This window comes from Bos grunniens, chromosome 11 (genome assembly GCF_055505025.1).
Source record: "Bos grunniens cultivar Pamir isolate PY7600 chromosome 11, Bosgru_T2T1.0, whole genome shotgun sequence".
Lineage (NCBI taxonomy): Eukaryota > Metazoa > Chordata > Mammalia > Artiodactyla > Bovidae > Bos > Bos grunniens.
In genome coordinates this window covers 102,152,904-102,171,318 of record NC_141175.1, presented here as the reverse complement: position 1 = coordinate 102,171,318, position 18,415 = coordinate 102,152,904, and the positions used below count along the sequence as shown (strand labels likewise).

At 46.3% G+C, this 18,415-nt stretch overlaps 1 long non-coding RNA gene across 6 annotated transcripts; it reads left to right on the top strand.

Moving 5' to 3' along the window:
- The first annotated feature begins 10,771 nt into the window (after window positions 1–10,771).
- LOC147363710 (uncharacterized) lies at window positions 10,772–14,786 on the top strand. 6 transcript variants are annotated; one of them, XR_015135981.1, is made up of 4 exons: window positions 11,239–11,453; window positions 12,515–12,793; window positions 13,507–13,634; window positions 14,040–14,786. It is a non-coding gene; the product is annotated as an uncharacterized LOC147363710 (long non-coding RNA). The 6 variants fall into 6 exon arrangements; XR_015135978.1 differs by lacking the exon at window positions 11,239–11,453 and adding an exon at window positions 10,772–11,137 and having other exon boundaries at window positions 12,515–13,634; XR_015135977.1 differs by having other exon boundaries at window positions 11,239–11,379; window positions 12,515–13,634.
- Window positions 14,787–18,415: the final 3,629 nt, after the last annotated feature.

Below are 18,415 nucleotides of genomic sequence, written 5' to 3'. Positions count from 1 at the left end.
TGAAGTCAATGGAGTATGCACATGAGCAGAGGAGATATATGTATACTTTATGTTTTAGTACTTTCCCCTTCCTTTTTTGGGACAAAAGATCCTACAAATTCGTGGTGTGCCGGTCTAAAAAATTATGTAGTTGGTTGCAGATAAAGGAATGCTAAATGCAAAAGGAAGAAAGAGAGAAAAGGAAGGGAGGGAGGGAGGGAGGTAAGGAAGAGGGAAGGAAGGAAGAGAGGGAGGGAGGCAGGAGGGAAGAGAGGAAGAAAGAAAGGAAGAAAAATGTTAACAGGCAATTTTTGGCAAGAAACCTATAGGTGCTCATATGTGACACAGCTGGAGGGTGACCTCCAGCTGTTCTAGATGTAATAGAAAGGATATAATCACTCAGCAACTGACCTCATTCCCTGAACAGACCCTGAGTGCCAACCATATGAAAAGCATTGCAGCAGATTAATGAAACACCATTCCTACCCTCAGGGGATCTCAAGTTTCCTGAGCAAAATGAAATATACATGTTCCTTCCTGGCTCCAAACATTTATCCTCACTGCAGCCAGAGTGATCTTTCTAAAACATAGATCTGAATATAACACTTCTGTCCTTAAAACTCTTCATTGACCTCCCAGCACCCTCGGAATAAAGCTCCAACTCCCTGACTTGGTGATTTACCAATAAAATTCATAAAGGGCCAACAGTAAGAAGACAGACTACCTTCTATAATGAGAAGTCCTAGGAAGAGGGGCCTTATAACTGGTCAATTCATCTGGCCAATGATCTCATTGTAAAAGTGGAGTCTCTTCATCTGGCTGTTCTGGCCTTTCGACAAATTGATTTGTTTTCTGGAGTTGGTTTATCTTCTGATCCCCAAATGGCAGGTTATATCCACAGGGGTGGGAAAAAGGGAGTGATGTGTTTGATTCTTTGTGACCCTTTTAATGAGCATGGAAAGCTTTGTGGAAAACACTCCTCCCCAGCTTTCTCCTTGGCAAGTACTGCATTCTTGCCAAAGCTACCCTTGTCCCTGAAAAGGGAATGGGATGACCATGATCGGCTTAGACCCTGGTCTGAGGAGGAGTGGTCCTCCTCTCAACCACATCCTGCCTAGCAGCTAACACAGAGATTCCAGGAGCAAAGAAGGATGGCTAGTGGCAAAGCAATCTTTAGTGCCCACCACCTCAGGCTTATAAGACCCTCCATCATCTTGTCCTGCCCATCCCGCCTCATCTGTTGCAATGTCTCTCACCCACTCTCTTCTTCAGCTGCACTAAACTTCCCCACCTGCCAGGCTCTGTTCTTGTTTTGGGTATCTGCTCATGCTGTTCTTTTTCCGGGAACCCTTTTTCCAATGAAGCACCTACTCCCAGACTTCAGCGTGAACACACATATACATACACGCACACACACAATTTACTTGATGAATTCTGGCTCATTTTTTTGAGCAGTAGTTTATCCAGTATCTAAGCAGGATAAACTGCTTAGAACTGCTTAGGGAAGCAGGCAGTATCTGATCTATTGATACGTTTTGTGTGTTTCCCTTTTTCATTTTATATTTTTGCATTAGTTCTGGACATTTAAAAACAAAAATCCAGCTTATTGATATCTCTTGAAAATTGGCCCCACATGGCTTCAGGATTCCATTTAAACCAACCACTCCAGTTCATTCAGCCTCTACATGGCTAGATTAACTATTTTTTCTAGGCTGGTTGGCCCTGTAGACATTTGAGGTTGGCAACTGGCTTCCCTGGTGGCTCAGTGGTAAAGAATCTGTCTGCCAGTGCAAGAGGCACAAAACACATGGGTTCAATTCCTGGGCTGCAGAGATCTCTTGAAGAAGGAAATGGCAGCCCACTCCAGTATTCTTGACTAGGAAATCCCATGGGCAGAGTACCAGAGAACCACAGTCCATGGGGCCACAAGAGTCAGACACGACTGAGCAACTGATCACTCACACACACACACACACCCACACACACAAAACCTTGGTTTAGACTTTCCCTGCCTGCCCACTCCCGATCTGGTTTGGGATATTTACCAGGCCCCCTTCCCTGTCCTTGTCAAAGCATTCCCACATACTATTGCAACCAGCCATTTTCTTGTCAGCTCCCTCAATACTCCTTCAGATAGGAGCTTCCTTAAAGGCCATGAGTGTGTCTGTCGTGCTCATGGTTCTGGCTTCATCACCTGGCCCAAGGCCTGGCAAGGAGCAGGTGCTTAATGAAAGTGAAAAGTAAACAATATGATGTTTGTCTCAGGAGAGCATTCAGACCCTATTTGTTTACCCTGCAATTACATGTTCATTCAAGCAGTATCAGCTAACTGCCCATTTTAGGTCTGCTAGTATGCTCGGTGCTAGGAATGGGAGGTAAAGAAGTCCTCCCTAAACCTCAATGAGCTCGCAGTCTTTAACAGGGAGACGGAGATACATGAAGGTTACAGTGGAGATGGTAAATGGTATCAGAGAAGAATGTGGAGGGGCCCTGAAGAGTGTAGTTGACTATCTTCAGTGGTAAAGAAAATTCAGCTGATCAGGGAAGGGAGGAGATGCAGAAATCAGAAAGGAGCAGTCAAGAAACAATAATACAGCCTTGGGACAGGGTCTTGGTTCCCCCTCAAGGAATATACCTGACAAAATCTTTGAGTTCTGCTGTAGGTACTAGAGTCCCCACCCAGGTGGAGGATGGTAACTTCAGGCTGAGCGCTAGATTCCTGGAGCACTGCCCTGTTACCTCATCACTAACCAATCAGAAGAAACTCTGAACATGGTGGAAGATAACGAATGGCAGAGAAGCCCCAAAAAAGTGGTGGGCACTGGAGCGGCAGCTGCATCATGGTGGAGAGGTGGCTGCATGGTGCTGGAGTGACTTTGAAGAGATACCCCACATCCAAGGGCAAAGGAAAACCCCAACAAGATGGTTCAGTTAAGTTTAGTCAGTTCAGTCACTCAGTCATGTCCGACTCTTTGTGACCCCATGAATCTCAGCATGCCAGGCCTCCCTGTCCATCACCAACTCCTGGAGTTCACTCAAACTCATGTCCATCAAGTCAGTGATTCCATCCAGCCATCTCATCCTCTGTAGTCCCCTTCTCCTCCTGCCCCTAATCTCTCCTAGCATCAGAGACTTTTCCAATGAGTCAACTCTTCGCATGAGGCAGCCAAAGTATTAGAGTTTCACCCAGGACTGATCTCCTTTAGGATGGACTGGCTGGATCTCCTTGCAGTCCAAGGGACTCTCAAGAGTCTTCTCCAACACCACAGTTCAAAAGCATCAATTCTTCAGTGCTCAGCTTTCTTCACAGTCCAACTCTCACATCCATACATGACCACTGGAAAAAACATAGCCTTGACTAGATGGACCTTTGTTGCCAAGGTAATATCTCTGCTTTTCAACATGCTATCTAGGTTGGTCATAACTTTCCTTCCAAGGAGTAAGCGTCTTTTAATTTCATGGCTGCAATCACCATCTGCACTGATTTTGGAGCCCCAAAATTAAAGTCTGACACTGTTTCCACTGTTTCTCCATCTATTTCCCATGAAGTGATGGGACCAGATGCCATGATCTTAGTTTTCTGAATGTTGAGCTTTAAGCCAATTTTTTCACTCACCTCTTTCACTTTCTTCAAGAGGCTTTTTAGTTCCTCCTCACTTTCTGCCATAAGGGTGGTGTCATCTGCATATCTGAGGTTATTGATATTTCTCCTGGCAATCTTGATTCCAGCTTGTGCTTCTTCCAGCCCAGCATTTCTCATGATGTACTCTGCATAGAAGTTAAATAGGCAGAGTGACAATATACAGCCTTAACGTACTCCTTTTCCTATTTGGAACCAGCCTGTTGTTCCACGTCCAGTTCTAACTGTTGCTTCCTGACCTGCATATAGGTTTCTAAACAGGCAGGTCAGGTGGTCTGATATTCCCATCTCTCTCAGAATTTTCCACAGTTTATTGTGATCCACACAGTCAAAGGCATAGGCATAGTCAATAAAGCAGAAATAGATGTTTTCCTGGAACTCTCTTGCTTTTTCGATGATCCAGCAGATGTTGGCAATTTGCTCTCTGGTTCCTCTGCCTTTTCTAAAACCAGCTTGAACATCTGGAAGTTCACGGTTCACATACAAGATGGTAGGAGGGGTGAAATCATTTAGAATCAAACCCCATAACTACCAGAGATGCTCAGAGGGCTCAAACAAAACTTGTGTGCACCAGGACCCAGAGACTGAACCAGAACTGTGTTAGAGTGTCTCCTGCGTAGGTATGGGTCAGCAGTGGACTGCCACAGGGGCAGGGGCTCTGAGTGTATCTTATGCCTGGGTATGGCATAAGCCCTATTGGAGGAAGTTGCCATTAACCCCACCATAGAGCCACCAGACGCTTACTCCTTGGAAGGAGGGTTATGACCAACCTAGACAGCATATTCAAAAGCAGAGACATTACTTTGCCAACAAAGGTCTGTCTAGTCAAGGCTATGGTTTTTTCAGTAGTCATGTATGGATGTGAGAGTTGGACTGTGAAGAAAGCTAAGCGCCGAAGAATTGATGCTTTTGAACTGTGGTGTTGGAGAAGACTCTTGAGAGTCCCCTTGGACTGCAAGGAGATCCAACCAGTCCATTCTAAAGGAGATCAGTCCTGGGTGTTCTTTGGAAGGAATGATGCTAAAGCTGAAACTCCAGTACTTTGGCCACCTGATGCAAAGTTGACTCATTGGAAAAGTCTCTGATGCTGGGAGGGATTGGGGGCAGGAGGAGAAGGGGACGACAGAGGATGAGATGGCTGGATGGCATCACCGACTCGATGGACGTGAGTCTGAGTGAACTCCGAGAGTTGGTGATGGACAGGGAGGCCTGGCATGCTGTGATTCATGGGGTTGCAAAGAGTTGGACACGATTGAGTGACTGAACTGAACTGAACTGAGAGCCACCAGAACTTACACAGGACTGGGAAACAGACTCTTGGAAGGCACGAACAAAACCTGTGCGCACCAAGACCCAGGAGAAAGGAGCAGCGACCCCACAAGAGACTAACCCAGACTTGCTCTGAGTGTCCAGGAGTCTCCAGTGGAGGCATGGGTCAGTGGTGGCCTGCTATAGGGTTGGGGACAATGAGTGCAGCAGTGTATGCATGGGAGCTTCTGATGAGGTCAGCATTATCTTCATTACTTCCACCATAGTTTGGCCTCAGGTCAAATAACAGGGAGGGAACACAGCCCACCAATCAACACAAAATTAGATTAAAGATTTATTGAGCAAGGCCCCACCCATCAGGACAAGGCCCAATTTCCCCCTCAGTCAGTCTCTCCCATCAGGAAGCTTCCATAAGCCTCTTATCTTTCTCCACCAGAGGGTAGACAGAATGAAAACCACAATCACAGAAAACTAACCAATCTGATCACATGGACCACAGCCTTGTCTAACTCAATGAAACTAGGAGCCATGCCATGTAGGGCCACCCAAGACAGATGGGTCATGGTGGAGAGTTCTGAAAAAATGTGGTCCACTGGAGAAGAGACTGGCAAACCACTTCAGTATTCTTGCCTTGAGAATCCCATGAACAGTATGAAAAGGAAAAAAGATAGGACACTGAAAGATGAACTCCCCAGGTCAGTAGGTGCCCAATATGCTCCTGGAGATCAGTGGAGAAATAACTCCAGAAAGAATAGAGACAGAGCCAAAGCAAAAACAACACCCAGTTGTGGATGTGACTGGTGATGGAAGCAAGGTCCGATGCTGTGAAGAGCAATATTGCATAGGAACCTGGAATGTTAAGTCCATGAATCAAGGCAAATTGGAAAAGGTCAAACAGGAGATGGCAAGAGTGAACGTCGACATCTTAGATATCAGCGAACTAAAATGGATTGGAATGCATGAATTTAATTCAGATGACCATTACATCTACTACTGTGGGCAAGAATCCCTTAGAAGAAATGGAGTAACCATCATAGTCAACAAAAGAGTCCAAAATGCAGTACTCGGATGCAATCTCTAAAACGACAGAATGATCTCTGTTCGTTTCTAAGGCAAACCATTCAATATCACAGTAATCCAAGTCTATGCCCCAACCAGTAATGCTGAAGAAGCTGAAGTTGAACGATTCTATGAAGACCTACAAGACCTTCTAAAACTAACACCCAAAAAAGATGTCTTTTTCATTATAGGGGACTGGAATGCAAAAGTAGGAAGTCAAGAAATACCTGGAGTAACAGGCAAATTTGACCTTGGAGTACAGAACGAAGCAGGGCAAAGGCTAATAGAGTTTTGCCAAGAGAACACACTGATAACAGCAAATACCTTCTTCCAACAACACAAGAGAAGACTCTACACATGGACATCACCAGATGGTCAATACAAAAATCAGATTGATTATATTCTTTGCAGCCAGAGATGGAGAAGCTCTCTACAGTCAGCAAAAACAAGAATGGGAGCTGACTGTGGCTCAGATCATGAATTCCTTATTGCCAAATTCAGACTTAAATTGAAAAAAGTGGGGAAAACCACTAGACCATTCAGGTATGACCTAAATCAAATCTCTTATGATTATACAGTAGAAGTGAGAAATAGATTCAACAGATTAGATCTGATAGAGTGCCTGAAGAACTATGGATGGGGGGGTTCGTGACATTGTACAGGAGGCAGGGATCAAGACCATCCCTAAGAAAAAGAAATGCAAAAAGGCAAAATGAGTGTCTGAGGAGGCCTTACAAATAACTGTGAAAAGAAGAGAAGCGAAAGGCGAAGGAGAAAAGGAAAGATGTACCCATTTGACTGCAGATCCCAAAGAATAGCAAGGAGAGATAAGAAAGTCTTCCTCAGTGATCAGTGCAAAGAAATAGAGGAAAACAATAGAATGCGAAAGACTAGACATCTCTTCAAGAAAATTAGAGATACCAAGGGAACATTTCATGCAAAGATGGGCACAATAAAGGACAGAAATGGTATGGACCTAACAGAAGCAAAAGATATTAAGAGGTAGCAAGAATACACAGAAGAATTATACAAAAAAGATCTTCATGACCCAGATAATTAGAATGGTGTGATCACTCACCTAGAGCCAGACATCCTGGAATGTGTAGTTAAGTGGGCCTTAGAAAGCATCACTACAAACAAAGCTAGTAGAGGTGATGGAATTCCAGTTGAGCTAGTTCAAATACTAAAAGATGATGCTGTGAAAGTGCTGGACTCGATATGCCAGCAAATCTGGAAAACTCAGCAGTGGCCACAGGACTGGAACAGGTTAGTTTTCATTCCAATCCCAAAGAAAGGCAAGGCCAAAGAATGCCCAAACCACTGTACAGTTGCACTCATCTCACACACTAGCAAAGTAATGCTCAAAATTCTACAAGTTTAGTTTCAATAGTATGTGAACCCTGAACTTCCAGATGTTCAAGCTGGATTTAGAAAAGGCAGAGAAACCAGAGATCAAATTGCCAACATCCGTTGGATCATCGAAAAAGCAAGAGAGTTCCAGGAAAAAAAAAAACTACTTCTGCTTCATTGACTACACTAAAGCCTTTGACTGTGTGGATCACAACAAACTATGGAAAATTCTTCAAGAGATGGGAATACCAGACCACCTGACCTGCCTCCTGAGAAACCTCTATGCAGGTCAAGAAGCACCAGTTAGAATCAGACATGCAACAACAGACTGGTTCCAAATCAGGAAAGGAGCACATCAAGGCTGTATATTGTCACCCTGCCTATTTAACTTCTATGCAGAGTATATCATGTGAAATGCCAGGATGGATGAAGCACAAGCTGGAATCAAGATTGCTGGTTAGAAATATCAATAACCTCAGATATGCAGACCCTTATGGCAGATATGCAACCCTTATGGCAGAAAGTGAAGAAGAGCTAAAGAGCCTCTTGATGAAAGTGAAAGAGGAGAGTGAAAAAGATGGCTTAAAACTCAACATTCAGAAAACTAAGATCATGATATCTGGTTCCATCACTTCATGGCAAATAGATGGGGAAAGAAACAATGGAAACAGTGGCTGACTTTATTTTAGGGGGCTCCAAAATCACTGCAGATGGTAACTGCAGCCATGAAATTAAAAGAGGCTTGCTCCTTGGAAGAAAAGTTATGACCACCTAGACAGCAAATAAAAAGCAGAGACATTATTTTGTCAACAAACATCTGTCTGTCTAGTCAAAGCTATGGTTTTTCCAGTAGTCATATATGGATGTGAGAGTTGAACTATAAAGAAAGCTAAGCATGGAAGAATTGATGCTTTTGAACTGTGGTGTTGGAGAAGACTCTTGAGAGTCCCTTGGACAGCAAGGAGATCCAACTAGTCCATCCTAAAGGAAATCAATCCTGAATATTCATTGGAAGGACTGATGCTGAAGCTGAAGCTCCAATACTTTGGGCACCTGATGCAAAGAACTGACACATTTGAAAAGACCCGGATGCTGGGAAAGATTGAAGGTGGAAGGAAAAGGGTACGACAGAGGATGAGATGGTTGGATGGTGTCACTGACTCAATGGACATCAGTTTCAGTAGGCTCCAGGAGTTGGTGATTGACAGGGAAGCCTGGCATGCTGCAGTCCATGGGGTCACAAAGAGTCAGACATGACTGAGCAACTGAACTCAGCTGAATAAATGACCTCCTCCCCCAATTATTCCCCCTTTAAAAACTTCCATGATTGAGCAGAATCTTCAGAGTTGGTTTTTGGACATGAGTACTCCTTCTCCCCAGGTTGCTAGCCTCCTGAATCAAGCAACCTTTCCATTCCTACCAGTCAATCCTAAAGGAAATCAACACTGAATAGTCATTGGAAGGATTTATGCTAAAGCTGAAGCTCCAATACTTTGGCTCCCTTATGCAGAGAGCCAACTCACTGGAAAAGACCCTGATGCTGGGACAGATTGAAGGCAAAAGCAGAAGAGGGCGGCAAAAGGGTAAGATGATTAGCTGGCATCACCAACTCAATGGCCCTGAATCTGAGCAAATTCCAGGAGACAGTAAAGGGCAGGGGAGCCTGGTGTGCTGCAGCCATGGGTCATAAAGAGTCGGACACGACTTAGGAACTGGACAACAACAACAACCACTCCTACCAACACTGGTCTCTAGAGTTTTGACTTTTGAGCAGCAAGCAGCCAAACCTGAGTTTGGTGACACTGTTGTTGCAACACTGGAAGCCGCTGCCCTGCTGGGACTGAGGGGCAAGAAGAAGAGATAGTACAAAGGAGCAAAGGAGAGCTGGAGTTCTGGGGGCCTGATCAAGGGGAGAAATCTGGCCCCACTGTATGCAGAAAGAGAGTCTCCAGAGAAAGAGAACCAGGCATCACTTTCTTGACATAGCAAAGCCATTTTGGTCTAAGGCATTTTATGATTTAACCCTGGCCACACGCTTGTCCTTACAAGTCTCAGTAATCAATGATCTTAAGAAAAGTGAGACAAGGCAGGAAAAAGCAAAAGCAGTCAAGAAACAATAGCTCAGTGAAAAAACTGAGTCCTAGTTCCTCCTCAAGGAATATACATAACAATCTAACACAGTCTTTGAGTTCTGCAGAAATTAAGCCCCCCACTCCCAGATGGAGGATGGAAGGATGATGTTGACCCTCTTGACTTCAGTCAACTAAAGCTTGGACCGTGTCGACCTTTGCCCTAACTCTACGTGAAATTCTCCGCTGCTCAAGCCCCTTCGTGAATATGCATCTACCTTAGTTTAAAGCTTTCCCAGTTTTGCCATTCGAGAAGATACTTCTTTGAGAAAGGTCTCTGAGGTTCTCCTTACTTGTGGCAGGTAACAAATCTTTCCTTCTGCCCATCTTTGGCTTGGTTGTGTCTACTGGCTTAACACCCACCAAGAGACAAACACAGTTTTCAGCAAATACCAATGAATGGAGTAAGGATGAACTACCTAACCCCTCTCTCTCTTCCCTCCTGCCAGCCTCTCCCATTGGCTGAATCTCACTGGGAATTAAGTGGACAGGGTGCCAGGTGACAGGTTCTGCACAGGTCAGCCTCCTGGGGTACAGAACAAGGCAGAGGAAGGAAGAAGGGAGAAAAGGACCTGGCTTGGGGGCAGGGGTGGCGAGACAGAAAACACCTGATATAGAGACTTTCCAAGACGAGCTCCCCCAGGAGCTGAGCATAAAGTCAGGAGGGGAAACACTGTTTTCGTGATATTTGGTTTCATTTATTTTAGTTTTGTTTTATTGTTGTTCTTGGTCTCTTTGGTTTATTTATTGATTATTCTTATATGTATGGATGTTTTCACCTTATCTGCAGTTTTTATCACATGGAAATGAGTTTGCTGAGTCAGCTACCCCTTGTAAGCCCCAGTGACATGTTCATTCACTAAGGCAGAAGTTCTCCATTTAAACAGAAGGACTCAAGAATTTGGGGGGTTGGTTTTGTTTCTTCAATTACCGAGTACATCAGCCGGAGTTCAGGCATTGGCAATGGCATTTTCAGTGCTATGGGGAAGGTTGGAAACTACTGTGATCAATCTAGATTTCCCTGTAGCTCTGAAATAAACGACATTAAGTCCTCATCTCAAATTTTAATTCCCTTGAGATCTCTTTGCTCAAATAAAAGAAGGAACATTTATGAAAGATTTGGTTTCTCCATCTATTTCTGTCCTTAAGGGAATAAAAACGGTGGCGGATTGTGCAAGTTGAGGATGAAATCTTTGGAGCAGATTCCTCCTTGTGATCCAGTCAGGAATTTCTCAAGGTCTGTGTCTACACTACATGGACCAAAACATCTTGCTGAAAAAATGAGACCAAAACAAAGTTGTGTGTTTCCTTTCATTGCCTCCCTGAAGAAAACCCAGGGGCTAGGCATTGTGTAGGCTCCCAGCAACGGCTCCACAGAAGACACACCTGCTGGCCACGTGGAGGGGGCTGAGGGCGGTGCTGCAGTTCACAGAGGAGATGAAAGGCAGTTAAAGATTTGGAAGACTGCAAAAGTCCTTTCCGAAAGGCTTTAATGGCAGTTTATAACTAAAGTGCTTTGACCTGGCAAGCTGATTGATTTCTGACCCTCCACTGGTTTGTGCTGTCAATACTGGGCATTCTTATGGAAAAATCCTCTATACGTTGCAAACTTAAATTTTATGCAGATTTTTTAAAAATTTCCATTTCAAAAGGAGATTTTGAAAATCATTCCAACAGGATGTCTACATCCCAGCGGTTAGATGGGCAGAAGGTGAGTTGGGGGACCTGTGTTCGGGACCTTTCAACCCCTGGCAAACAGCTGAGCCTCTTGTGGCTTAATTTCTCTGTGAGTAAAGACAGCTGAACACCTCTACCTCGTTGCCCCATTGAAGGCCGACCGAGAACGAATGAGAACTTGTTCTCTTGCTTGAAGAAGCACAGAGCACCATAGGAAAGCACAGAACCACTTACTCGCCTTTCTGGCTGCTTGCCAAGACTCGGGGCTACAGCCAGGTTTGATCCCTGGTGGGGAGAGAGGGAAGAGGAGGTCACTTTTCACCAGCTGTGCATTCACTGCAATTACTGCAGTAGGTTTGGGCTTGGTGGGTGTCAGAGGAGGTGGCTTTTGGGCACACTCCCCAGACAGTGAGGTCTGCACGTCCCAGGTCTAAGATGCTCTGAATGCTTCACCCACTACAGGGGGCATGTGGTAAGGATGGGGGAGTCCCTGGGACTACAGGAACCTCTGCTGTGATGCTCCGTTTCCATTCGAGGGGTGTTGCCTGATGTAAGAAGGTGTGGGTGGGGCTCTCAAACCACAGCTACCGGGAAGGTGTGGTCCAGGGAGTGCGGGCCTGCTGGGTCTTTAGCCTGCCATCTTCCCTCCCCCAAAACGCATGCAAAGTCCCTCTAGAATCCTGCCACAGCTGTGCCCCCCACGGTGTGCCCTTGGGGACGCCTACCTCTGCAGTCAGGAGCACTGCTCTTCCTCGCTCACCTGTCCCCTGGGGGCCCAGGGACACCAAGCGTCCTTTGTGAGGCTCCAGGTTTCATGACCTTGACCTCCATTTTTAGTGAAATCAATTTAGTCACCTCTGATTGTCAGGGCTGGACCCCTTCTCTCCCTCCACATGAATCTGGCCATACCCCTTGGGTAAGGCGAGGGCTTGCCACCTAACTGTGACTCACAGAAACAACTGAAATCTGTAAATAGGGAGACTTAGAGCTTTACAGTGACCCTAGGGTACAAATTTTCTCTTTCTTCATTTTTTAGTTCAGTACAGTCACCTCCCCTCCCTTGCCACTTGGGCCTTCATTAGATGCCCCAGGGGCCAAGTTCAAAGTCAGCCCCTTCCATCTATGCTGACTGGACATCAAAAACGGTGTTCCCAGGGCCTCAGTGGGCACTCTGTTACCATCCATTCTGCTTCTGGGAAAGTTGAGGGAAAGCCCTTCCCTTCCCATATTACCTGCAACCCAGAAGGACCCTGTGGGGCTAATGGGCCCAGAAGCCATTCAAAAAGTTGCTAAGCAGCAAGGGGTAGGGATACAGAGACAAGGGAGGAACACCCAAGAAACAACAGCATAGGGCAGGGTCCTGGGTCCTCCTCCATGATGCACATAACAATATCTTTAAACTCTTCTGCAGAACTGAAATCCCCACCAAATGGAAGATGTTCCAGAGAGAAGCTCATCAGGAGACCACCTGAGGGCAGACTACAGGAGTGCAGGCCCCAACACACCCCATCCTTAACAGCAAGCCTGCCCTTGAGCCATTGCTATGAAAATCCTCACCAAATCCCCCGGAGTTGGGACACACAGTTTTGAGAGGCTCAAGCCCACTGTGTCCCCCTTTGCTGGCAAAGCAATAAGGCTATTCTTTTATACTTCACCCAAAACTCTGTCTCCAAGATTCGATTTGGCACAGGTGCAGAGGCTGAATTTTTAGCACTGCCATGACACTCAGGGTCCAGGAAATCTCTCCTCCACTTGGGGAGTCTCAATACACAGCATTGGACAAATATGCTGTCCTTTAAACTTATCCTGTAGATTTAACTTCAGACCAAGACAAATACGGAGTTTGGAGCTCAAATGTATTAAAGGGATTTATGCAAGACTAAAAATAGAGAGAAATTCATTACATTCTTTTCTAGTAAGAAGCTGGATTCACTTTGCCAAATGTGTCTCAGAAAATGCATCTTTTTTTTTTTTTTCCTGTCAATAGTTACATCTGCTGCTGTTCCCAGCAGGGCAGATTGTCCATTAAATAATCACAATATAAGGGAATCCTCTATGACATACAATTTTAACTCAGGAGGACATAGGTATGCCATGCTTTAAAGGATAGAGATGTTCTTCAAAGTGATTTTTCGGTAAAGCAACTAAGAAATACCAGAAATGCACCAGAAGGGAAATGAAAAATGTGGCTCAGACTCCAGACAGGAGGCGGGGGTGGCCGCGAGTGGTGGGGGAGGGGCGCAGCCTCAGCCTGGCGGGGAAGGAGGGCTGCTCTGTCACGGGTAAGGTCTGCGGCTCCAGGAAGCCAGAGACCCTGGCCGCCCAAAGGGCCACTGCCAGTAGCGCCAGCAGCTCTGGCTCCCCTCCCCCACTCCCTTCTGGTTTGCTTTGCACCATGATCAGGCCAAGGCAGAGACAGCCAGGGATGGGGCCATGCCTTGGAGAGGACCCCGGAGCCAATAGGAAAAGAGCTTTCACTTCCTGGACAATTTACAGCGGCTTCTGAAGCACAGTGGCTTCTGTGATGCAAGGTACAGTTGGTACAGCTCTGAGGAAGGCATTTTATGTCCTAGAGATGTTCTGTGCCTGTCAGAGATGCTGCCTTTTAGACAGACAAATTGCTGATCTAACTCAGATGTCCGCTGAGGCCTCGCTAACCCTGGAGTTGAGGGAACCTTGGCTTCTCAAGCCCTCAGGGGCCTTCTGATGACTCCAGAGCACCCCCAGATTCACTCTCAGTCTGGACCTGATTCCCCATACCCTATCTCCCATATTCTATCCTGATGGGGGTGAGACACAGACTCCTCTTGGATCCCTTGTAGGAATCCCTGTACACAAAAGCATCATAAGCCAACCCGCCTAAAGGTTGGGGTTGGGGCGCATTTGGGGGTTATATCATGCACCTGCCTGCTCACAACATCAAAACCTCCCCACAGGGTCTTCCTTGGGGGTGATGAAGACGCTTTGGAGCTTCATGGAGGTGATGCTTGCACAGCACTGCGTATGCACTAAACACCACCGTGAATGGATCACCTACTGTTCTGCGAATTTCACCTCAGCAAAAAACAGACAGCATGTGCAGCACCATGGACGGACCTAGCGATTACCATCCTAAGTGAAGCAAGTCAGAGAAGACACACACGATACCACTTATGTGTGGAGTCTAACACGTGACACAAACGAACGTATTTACAAAACAGAAACAGACTCACAGACCAAGAAAATTAACGTACGGTTACCAAAGGGGAAAGATGGGGAGAGATAAAGTAGGAGTTTGGGGTTTACAAGTACACACTACGATATAAAAAACAGGTAACCAACAAGGGTGTCCTGTATAGCACAGGGAACTACACCCAATGTCTTATAATAGCTTATAATGAAAAAAATCTGAGAAAGAACAGATAGATGGAACTGAATCATTTTGCTCTACACTTGAAACACTGTAAATCAACCATACGTCAGTGAAAAACAAATAAAGGAAAAAACAAACAAAAACTCCAAACCCCAAACCCCCGCTCCAGCGTCTCCCTCACTTGGAGCCCAGCTGTTCCTCTTCCCTCACCTCTCCTTTGTCAGGCCAGGCCAGCCTTCCCTGCCCACCACGGTGCCCACACTTGCCCTTACAAGTGACTCCAGGGTACCGCTTTCCAGGGCCTGGCCTGGGCCCATCTACCCTCCAAAAAGTCAGTAAGCCGAAAAGAGTGACATTTCTCTCTGTTCCACTGATGTTGTGAGGAGTCAGTGGGCACAGAGGAAGGTTTGCTTTTTAATGACCAGTAGCATCATGAGATGGAGAAGGCAATGGCAACCAACTCCAGTACTCTTGCCTGGCAAATCCCATGGACGGAGGAGCCTGGTAGGCTGCAGTCCATGGGGTCACTAGGAGTCAGAAACAACTGAGCGACTTCACTTTCACTTTTCACTTTCATGAATTGGAGAAGGAAATGGCAACCCACTCCAGTGTTCTTGCCTTGAGAATCCCAGGGATGGGGGAGCCTGGTGGGCTGCCGTCTATGGGGTCGATCAGAGTCGGACACGACTGAAGCGACTTAGCAGCAGCAGCAGCAGCGTGAGAAACGCTGGAAGAAGCACAAGCTGGAATCAAGATTGCCAGGAGAAATATTAATAACCTCAGATATGCAGATGACACCACCCTTATGGCAGAAAGTGAAGAGGAACTAAAAAGCCTCTTGATGAAAGTGAAAGAGGAGAGTGAAAAAGTTGGCTTAAAGCTCAACATTCAGAAAACTAAAATCATGGCATCTCATCCCATCACTTCACCAGTGGAAACAGTGTCAGACTTTATTTTTCTGGGCTCCAAAATCACTGCAGATGGTGATTGCAGCCATGAAATTAAAAGACGCTTATTCCTTGGAAGGAGGGTTATGACCAACCTAGATAGCATATTAAAAAGCAGAGACATTACTTTGCCAACAAAGGTCCATCTAGTCAAGGCTATGTTTTTCCTGTGGTCAGGTATGGATGTAAGAGTTGGACTGTGAAAAAAGCTGAGCGCCAAAGAATTGATGCTTTTGAACTGTGGTGCTGGAGAAGACTCTTGAGAGTCCCTTGGACTGCAAGGAGATCCAACCAGTCCATCCTAAAGGAGATCAGTCCTGGGTGTTCATTGGAAGGACTGATGCTAAAGCTGAAACTCCATACTTTGGCCACTTCATGGGAAGAGTTGACTCATTGGAAAAGGCTCTGATGCTGGGAGAGATTGGGGGCAGAAGGAGAAGGGGAAGACAGAGGATGAGATGGCTGGATGGCATCACCGACTTGATGGACATGAGTTTGAGTGAACTCCGGGAGTTGGTGATGGACAGGGAGGCCTGGCATGCTGCGATTCATGGGGTCACAAAGAGTCGGACACAACTGAGTGACTGAACTGAACTGAACTGAACTGAGCATCTGTGACCAGAGAAGGCAATGGCAACCCACTCCAGTACTCTTGCCTGGAAAATCCCATGGACGGAGGAGTCTGGTAGGCTGCAGTCCATGGGGTCTCAGGGAGTCGGACACGGCTGAGCAACTTCACTTTCACTTTTCACTTTCATGCATTGGAGAAAGAAATGGCCACCCACTCGAGTGTTCTTGCCTTGAGAATCCCAGGGATGGGGGAGCCTGGTGGGCTACTGTCTATGGGGTTGCACACGACTGAAGCGACTTTGCAGCAGCAGCATCTGTGACATTCCACCCCTCACATAACTGGTCCCCCTGAGTAGATACCCAACTCTCCCAGCCCTACAGAACTCCTCAAGAGCTCAGAGAGTAGAGACAAGTTGTCCACAGTGAGTGGTCAGACACTGACCGGCAGCCTGCTTCTGCTATTTCTTTGCTCCTTGACCTTGAGGGGCCCTCCAGCCTCAGTGCACTTTGGTCCCTTCACCGCTACAAGTGGGTCATAGCAGTGAAACAGGAGAGAAGGGGGCAGGGCACAGTCTATGAAAGAATGACATAGCCTGAGGACAGGACATAAACTGATTAGGACCAAATACATCCAATATGGCAGAGAAGTCTACTTCCACTAAACCTTGAGCCTCAGTACAGCTCATTGTAACACATCAGCGAGCTAAAGGACACACCCACAGGTGCCATGACAGTTCCAAGGCCAGACATAAAGGTCAAAAAGTGGGTGATGGCCCAATTCCTAGAAATGTCCCCTTTCCCCAAAATAGCTGGAATACTTCTCTTCTACTCATTAAGCCTATGAAATTACCCAGCCCTATCAAAAACTGCTGACCCCACACTGTGGGACCACTCTAACCTTCTGAGATGGCCCATTCTCTGTCTATAGAGTATGGTGGTTTAGTTGCTAAGTCTGTCCAACTCTTGTGACCCCATGGACTGTAGCCTGCCAGACTCCTCTGTTCATGGGATTCTCCATGCAAGAATACTGGAGTGGGTTGCCATTTTCTTCTCCAGGGGATCTTCCTGACCCAAGGATCAAACCTGGGTCTCCTGCATTGCAGGCAGACTCTACTGACTGAACTACAAGGGAAGCTGTAGCTTAGAGTATAAAAGTGAAAGTGAGAGTGCAAGTTGCTCGGTCACATCTGACTCTTTGCAACCCCATGGGTAGAATTTTCCAGGCCAGAATACTGGAGTGGGTAGCCTTTCCCTTGTCCAGGGGATCTTCCCAACCCAGGGATCAAATCCAGGTCTCCCACATTGCAAGCAGATTCGTTACCAGCTGAGCCACAAGGGAAGCCCAAGAATACTGGAGTGGGTAGCCTATCCTTTCTCCAGTGGATCTTCCCAACCCAGGAATGGAATCAGGGTCTCCTGCATTGCAGGCGGATTCTTTACCAACTGAGCTATAAGGGAAGCCCATGTTTCTTTCCAAATATATCCACTTCTTACCTTTCACTTTCTCTCTCACTGAGTTCTTTCTTTGTTGAGACTAAGAACCTGAGCTTCATTAAGTCCTGAGGCCAGATATATGACCCCAGTTAAAAGGCCGTGGGTTCAAGCCCCAGTGAGAAGTGCATGGTTTCAGCGGGACTTACTTCATCTGGTCATGGGAAGTGCTAGGTCATCAGAAGTCTCCAGCCTGCCGTAGTGATAGTGACAGTTATTGTTAGAGTCTGTGGTTCCTGGCACCTCAGAGCACGGCCAGAAGGACTTGCCTGTGTGGAGTTTTGGCTTGGCGATCCTGTATTCCAACTATCTCCACTTTCATTCTTCACCTTCCCAGGAAACTGGTCCATATGGACTCAGAAATTCTGGGGTCCCTGGGACTGCAAAGATGCCTGGAAAGTGGGTGCTTATGCATAAGTGTGTCACATTTTAACTGGAACTTGTTAAATTGCTTATATTTGTATTAATTACAGTTTACAAAACACCCTTACAATAATTTTCTCACTTGTTTTCACAACCACCATACAAAGCAGATTTTTCACTATCTTTAGAGATGAGAAAGCTGAGATTCAAAGAGGTTAGGGGACTTGCCTAATGTCACAAAGCAAAGGGTAGCAAAGAGAAAACCAGGAGTTCCAGCGGAAGCCCTGTCCACAAAGCCAAGGTCCTCCTCAGCTGAGTGCTCCCACGTGGCCAGCAAGGGTTGACAGCTGGTGGGCAGAATGAAAGTCACACAGGTCAGGCCTGCCCCAGCAGAGCTTCCAGTCTACATGGGGACAACTGAAGCTCTACAGTCCCTGGTCCATAGGATGGCCAAAACTCTAGGACATTGTACAAGGAATTCTTTTTATTTTCTTAAAGGACATATTGTGATGATGAGCTGTGCCTCTGGCGAGCATGCCTGTGGATGCAGTGAGGAAAGCTTTGTGGCTGGTTCTCAGCTTGTGGAGGG